We start from the raw sequence: 8166 nt of genomic DNA on the forward strand, positions 1-8166 counted from the left end.
AGACAAGAGCTCTCGATACCAATTGTTGGTGCAAGAGGCAGCAACAAGCTGTTTCTAGTCTTGCTTGAGTAGTAAGCCTCGAGCCTTGGTGAAGAAGCAAGCTCGGAAGCAGAAAACAGAAAGATGAAACTAGCAAGTGAAAAACAGAAAAAGAGAGAAGAGGATTGAATGAAAAATGAGCTGATATCTTTCATTAACACATCAACAAGGCATTAAGCCATTACATATATCAGTCAACTAGTAAATCAAACAAGTAATCACCTAATCAACTACCTAACTCCACTAATTTGCATTGAAACTTACAAGATTAGCTTGTACAACTTGCATTGCTGACTTTTCAGTCAATCAATATCAAAACATTTACCTACTTAGTTCAACATGAACTAGATTACAAAACAATCAAAATGGAACTAAAAGCAGCAAATAGATTGACAGCTTCAAACTTCAGTTGCTGCACACCATGGCACCACTGCTTGCTGCGATTCCAGAAGCATGACCACCTTTGCATGTCGTGCATGGCCACCTTTGCATGGGAACTAAACTTAACAAAACGCGAGGAAAGTTGATAATAAGGTGGTGCGCACCAGTATTAATGAAATCAGAGAATTGGCGTATGATGCCGAAGATGTGATCGAGACTTTTGCTCTCAAAGTTGCACCTAGAAGGAAAGGAGGTTTCTCTAATGTCATCAAAAGATTTGCTTGCATCCTTAACGAGGGAGGGTTGCTCTGCCAAACCAAGTGCGAGGTTCAGAAAATCACAGCCAGAATCACCCGATTGACTCGCCGATTACAAACCTATGATGTAAAACAGCCAAGGGATGGAGCAGGTACAAGTTCTTCAAATCAAAGGCGAGAATTGAGGCGGCCTTATCCTCATATTGTCGACGATAACGTTGTTGGGTTGCATGATGATATCAAGAAGTTGGTGTCAATTCTTGTTGATGATGAAAGCGATTGCAAGGTTGTTTCCATATGGGGAATGTGTGGTCTTGGCAACACCACTCTTGCCAAGAGACTATACTGACATAGCCATGTTATTGGTCATTTCAATCACTTGGCTTGGGTATATGTTTCTCAACAATTCCAAAAAATAAGAGTTTGGAAAGACATATTGTCTAGTCTTCAAATTTTAGATTATGCGGACAGAGAGAGGAGAGATGAAGAATTAGCAGAAAAGTTACATAACTTCTTGAAGGATAACAAATGTTTGGTGATATTAGATGATATTTGGAGCATAGATGCTTGGGATAGCCTTAAATCTACTTTTCCAATTGCAATGAACACTAACAGCAAGTTGTTGCTCACCTCTCGAAATAAAAAGATAGTTCTGCATAAAGATAGAAGAGGATACTACTTACATGAATTGCAGTGTTTAAACGATGATGAAAGCTGGGAATTATTTCAAAGGATAGCATTTCCACAACCATATTCTACAGGTACTTATTATCTTTATCTTATTTTAATACATTCATTCTAGATTTATTGCTCAAGTTCTTTTATTTATATTTTTATATTAAAAGTTATAAAGTATATTTATGCAATCTGTAAACTTAAAATAGTGTTATGTCGATAATTGTGTTAGTAGTTTTTAAAAATTGAATTAAATTGAATTTACATGCATAAAATTACACAAATCAAAGTTTATATATAACAATGCATGTTGAAGTTAAGTGTACTTTTGAGATTTATCCCTTAAACTATCTGTGTTTAAGTATTTAATTTTTATTATTTTATTTGAATTTAAATTATTATAATTAGAAAGGTTAATTCACAATCAAGTATACATTTCTTTTTAAATAAAATAAAATCCTTATTAAAAAATTATGAGTAAAAATGTTATAAAAGATAATATTAAATAATTACATATATAATAATCAATTTTATGATAATATTTGTAAATGTTAGGTAAGCTATTAACAAAAAGGTAAAATAATTTTCATATGTTCAAATCTCAACTCTTTGATAGCATAATATTGTAATTATGCTTTTAAAAGTTTGAAATTATTTGAACTTATATGTTATTTAAGATTAGTTAATATGTTAAACAATTCTGAACTCGGAAGCTTTAAATTAGTAAAATATTTAGTGAATAATTAATATTTTAATAAATAATTAAAAAGAATTGCATTAACATCAAGGGAGAAGCTAAAAAAAGTTTAGAGCGCCGAAATTAAATTATAATTTTTTAAAGATTAAATCAAAATTTTATTATTTTTAAGGAATCAAATTATAATTTTACCTTTATTAATATAAATTTTAAACAGTCAACATAGAAAATTTTCTATTTTAGAAGCAGTGGAGTCCCTACTAACCTCTGGATTCACCCTGAATATCATAGTAATAATTTTGTACTAGATATGGATAACATTGTAGTTTACAATTTATTAAATTATAATAGATAAAATAGTACTTATAATAAAGTCATTATTAATACGTGAAAATGCGTATAAGCTATTAATACCCTTTCATATATAATTTAATATTTATAAAATTAATTTAAGTTTGAAATTTTATTAAATTTGTAAATTAACTCACAACTTAAATTGTATTTTTTAAGATTTGAAAACTTTTTAAAATAACATTGTTAATTTATTTTTTGATAATTAGAAGTCATAACAAATTCTAAAATAATAATGCAAAATAAACCTTTTTTTTTAAATTATAAACTTAAAAAAACTAAACTAAAAATTACATAAAATTATAAAACAATTTAGAATTTCTTTAATTATAATTATATTCTATATAAATTTAAAAATTAAAATTATTAAAAACAGATTTTATAAGAATATTATTTCATATAAATTCAAAAAAATATTACAAATATTATTTTTGTATAATTAAATTTTTTTCTAGTATTAAAATTTTAAAAATATTATTTTTGGCTCAAATCCATTGAAGTGTATTTTTTTTCTGTAATTGTTTTTTTAATTTTCTAAAAAAATAATGGCAAATTTTTCCTCAACATAAAAATTTAACGATTAATTTTTCTTTCAAAAACTAACAGGGAATATTGAAATATTATGTGTTTATTTTTATCTTTTTTAGAAATGACAATGCCGATCTTGTGATTATTTTCATTATAATTTTAGAAAAAAGTAACGTTTAAAAAATTCACTTTTTTCATTTAAAAATTCATTTTAGTAAAACTTTGTATATAAAAATAATATTTTGTATCTTTTTTAATCTAAATTTTCTATAATTCAAATTTGTATATATAATTTTTTTATAATGTTAGAAATAAATTTTTTTTTGAAAGAATGTTAGAAATAGTTTTTAAATTTTTAAACGCTTTTCACAATTTTGTAATTTCATAAAATAAATTCACATCTTTTATAGATTTTTTGGAATTTTCTAAAATTTTAGATATTCTTTTACTTTTATGATTTTTAGTTTAAGAGTTTTTACTTTAAGATTTTTATTATTTTTTATAAATATTTCCTTTTTACATTGATGATATTTGTTTGATGTAACGTTTTTTTGTACGTATGCCATAATTTTATCATGTTCAGATAATTGAATGAAAGTGTAATTATTAAGATAATTATTATACTATCTTGTAATTACAAAGAATTGTAATTCCTTCAACATGTTTCGTTAACAAAATGTAATTACGTTATAATCTCTATGTCATGTTTGATAGTACAAATTTTAATTACACAATTACATAATTTTTTATAATATTAATTATTATAAAAAATTATTAATACGATAAAAATATTTTTTAAACAAGTAACAAAAATAAAAATCATCATACGTATTAGTTTAGTCTAAAAAAGTAATTGATTACACGGTTATTAATAAAAGTAGCAAAAAAAAAAAAGAAGTATACATCACATGCAATTTTATTTAATTATTCTAGTGCATATTTGTTTAATTATTCCTTTTTTAAAATTTAACATATATTCATTATCATCATTTGTTGGTCAACCAAGTTCATCATTATTTGAATTTGAATTTAGATCATTAAGATTGTTAAGTTATCATTCTTCTATATGCTCTACAAAGTATGAATCATCTCAATTTTACCTATGATTGAAGTTATGAAATATATAACATGTTGATACAATGCAACCTTGTTTTTTTATTCTATACTAATGCGATGTTAATATAAAAAATAAATTTTTAGAACAATAAATGCCTTCTTAATCACATTTTGAAGTCTTAAATGTCTTAAATTAAATAGTTTACCAACTGTCTATAATATTTGTATCTGACACTATTCTCTCAAATGTTATCATTCGTCACGATATATTGCAAGAACACCTAGTTTACTTCTAATATTTGGATTCATTGTCCAAATAGTTTGTAGCTTTAATTATAAAAATTTATATAAACTTATTTAAAAAAATAAAAAAAATTACAATATATAACTTTTGTAAATTGTCCGTAACTTTGAAAACAATTCTTATAAATAATGAATTTTTTTGGGTAACTTTAGAAAGTTATTTTCTATAAATAAATTATAATTAAAAATATATAATTTTTTTTATTAATAAGTATATTGTTTTTATGTTATATAGTATGGGTATATAAATAAGTTCTCTCCATATTTTTAAGTCATAATTTTTTATAAATAAATATATTATAACACTTTTATAATATATAAATTTTTTTTTATTACAAACTTTTTTATAACTTTAGAGGTTTTTAAGATTTAAATAATATATTTTTTGTATATTATATCCGGAAATTTCAAAAATATAATTTTTTTCTATTTATTTTTAGTGATTTGATAATAAAAAAAATTAAATTAGAATTCACTTAATTTAGCACACCTAATTTGTAAGAAATCACATACGATGATGTTTTTTTTTTTTTAATTCAAAATAATGAAAAGCTGTCCGTGATGCTAACGATGAATAGTAATTGTGTTTTTTATTTTTATTTTTCAGAAAACATAACTGATGCAAAAATGAAAGAATTGGGGAAGAAAATGGTTCATCAATGTGCAGGGCTGCCGTTAGCCATCATTGTATTGGGAGGCATTTTGGCTACAAAGAGTTCAATATATGAATGGCAAATTGTGCATAAAAATACTAAATCATACTTAAAGAAAGGCAAAGGAGGTGCCCAACATATTGAGCATGTGTTAGCCTTGAGTTATGATGATTTGCCGCCTTATTTAAGACCATGTTTCCTTTATTTGAGCCAATTTCCAGAAGATTACCAGATACCTGCACAAACATTGATTCAACTATGGGTTGCAGAAGGCATTGTATCATCAACAGAGGATGAAGGAAATGGAGAAGTTATGGAGGATGTTGCAGAAGGCTTCTTAGATGAGCTTGTGGAAAGGTGTATGGTTCAAGTTAGGGAAAGAGACCCAACCTTGAAGGTCAGAACTTGCCACATGCACGATCTAATGAGAGATCTTTGCCTGTCAATAGCAAAGCAAGAAAAATTTCTCAGCATCATCAATGATTCCTCATTGTCTCCATCCAATACGAGGGCAGTCCGTAGAATTGTTGTACATCAACACATTCATGTTCAGCGCATTAAAAGTAGTATCCCTCTTAGATCCATCTTGTTCTTTTGGAGCCCGTTTGATTTCGATTTGGAACCCGGTCAAAGAGATGAGGAGGATTTTTGCTGTTTGGTCTGGTTCGTTTGTGTGATGCTGAAATGGAAGAGATCTTGGAAGTACATGTTTGGAAAACTTAAGAAGCTTAGAGTTCTAAGCTTTGAAGGAGACATGAAAGGATATTCAGGATGTAAGTTATCTAGTGCTATAGGTAATCTCATCCATCTTAGATTCTTGAATTTACATGGTATTCAATTCAATTGGCCAAAAATCCCTTCGTCTCTGGGCAACTTAAGGTGTTTGCGAACCTTGGATTTAAGAATTTATGGTCTTACTGAAGATATGTATAATTATGTACCTAACATAATATGGAAGTTGGAACAGTTAAGACATTTGTATCTCCCAGAGAGGATGACTGATGAGACCAAATTGAAGTTGCACACATTGACAGACATTTTAACACTAATTAACTTCAACACAAGGAACTGCTTCGTTGCAGATCTTTCCAAATTCACAAAACTTAGAAAGTTGGGAATTTGTGGGCCTTTCGATTTTAAGGAGGAGCTGGATAAGAATCTGCCAATTATAGCAAGTGACTACCTTCGGTCCTTGTATATTTGGAATAATGAAGGAATAGATCCAAAAGTACTAGCTCACCTCTTTTCGAAGTTGTGTTAATTTGTGTGAGTTGATATTAGAAGTGAACATAGAGAAGTTACCAAATTTTCAACATTTCTCTTCGAGTATCGCATATGTACACTTGAGAGAGTGCAAGCTTGTGGAAGATCCTATGCCAACACTAGAGAAGCTGCCCAATTTAAGGGTTCTGGAATTATATGAGAATGCTTTCATTGGAAAGGAAATGGTTTGCTCTGCACCCCATTTTCTTAAACTTGAGTCTCTAACCCTTAAATGCCTTTGGAATTTGGAGGAGTGGGAGGTGGAAGAAGGAGCCGTGCCTGCTCTACGCTATTTGGAGATTAGACGCTGTGAAAAACTGAAGATGCTTCCAGATGGAGAATTGAAGATTGAGTATATGCCAAAGGAATTTAAAGATAAAATGGTGCAAGGAAGAGAAGATTTCTACAAAGTCCAACACATTCCTTCAATCATATTTTCTAACTGAGACGTGTAATTGTATGATCCTTGTCAGGTAACTTTACAATCTATACTCTAGATACTTGTGTTTTTTTTTTTCGGGGGATATTAATCTCTACTTTGTTTGAAATCTATCTCTTCTCTTGATTAAAAACCTATGAATTCAGGGCATGCATTTATAATCTGTTCTCCTCGGTAGAACTGTCAACTTCATTCTACTTTCATTCATTTTCTTTGAAATAATTTGCTCAGAATACTTTGACTGAGGAAAGCAGAGTATGCATGGTTTTGCAAATTTGTAAATCAATGAAACTGATATTTGAAACTAGGTTTCTTAAATCATGACGACAATTACTTGTTCAATTTTGTTAATATTTCATTTGATAATCTTCTTATTCAGAAAATAATCAGACCCCGATTTCAACCTAAGTTTAATAATGACTTGTATTGATTTTGTAGGTAAAAGGAGGGATTGCATTTGTTTATGTTGATCTGTGGCCACCCTCTTTCTAATGTTGTAAAATTCTCTATTCTGATGTTATATTGTATCTTCTACCTTACGGTGTCAGTTGATCAATGGAACCTCTTTGGTGTGGTCTACAACTTGTAATTAAATACTCTTACTATTAATAATATGACTCCTCAGCTTGTTCTCTTTTCTGTTAATTTTGATTAATGGAACCTTTTGATTTTGGTACATCCCCTCCTGTTTTTGATTATGACTTAATTATTTCAATCCAATAACAAAATTCATGCATAAATTCCACCCAAAATTCCCAACCACCAAAATCTTAGTTTCATCCTAAAAAGCTATGTTGTTGTATTGACGAGGTTCAAAGTGTTTTTTTTCCTGACCTTTTAATCTCGTATAAAATTCTAGTGGGCTATAAGAAACTTCATTCTCTTGAGAGCAATTTTGTTGAACACCGGATATATAAAAATCAAGACCCAAGGTCGTCGATTTGACGAATATTAAGTTGAATTTGAAGAAATAATATGTCTATTTCACCTATAGTTCATAAGGTTACAAAATTGGATTCTAGTACAATGATTTTGTTTTTGTTTCATCAAACTCTTTGCCTTGGCAATGGGGGTAATTATCCATTTATTTTTTGTGAGCAGTACATTGTAATGGGAATCACTTAAATCTGTTCCATAAGCAAGATTAATCTCAACTTTTGCTTTCCCATTTCTCTACTATATATTTTCAAAACATTATATACATTTAAAAGAAGAAAAAAGCACTAAATTTCAACTTTTGCTTTTGTCTTGGCTCTTACCTTCCAAATTCAATATATTACGTAAAAATATTGTTTAGCTTACTCGATAACCCTTTTTCTCTTGAGCTCCTCCCCTGTTTCTGGTTACCACTTAATTCGAGGCGAATCATGCTTTACAATATCAGAAATTAGTACAGAATTTCCCTGAAAAAATAATACCCTAAATTTCCAAGCACCAAATTCATACTTTAATCATTTTCTGAAAAAAGCTTCAATCTGTAATGCAGTCTGTATTATGGTAAATTTGCTTTTCAAAAAGAAATAA

General features: G+C 28.4%; 1 pseudogene; it reads left to right on the forward strand.

Moving 5' to 3' along the window:
* The first annotated feature begins 404 nt into the window (after positions 1-404).
* On the forward strand, positions 405-6649 carry LOC107917238 (putative disease resistance protein At1g50180; annotated as a pseudogene).
* The last annotated feature ends 1517 nt before the right edge of the window (positions 6650-8166 follow it).

Source organism: Gossypium hirsutum, chromosome A01, assembly GCF_007990345.1.
Source record: "Gossypium hirsutum isolate 1008001.06 chromosome A01, Gossypium_hirsutum_v2.1, whole genome shotgun sequence".
Classification (NCBI taxonomy): domain Eukaryota; kingdom Viridiplantae; phylum Streptophyta; class Magnoliopsida; order Malvales; family Malvaceae; genus Gossypium; species Gossypium hirsutum.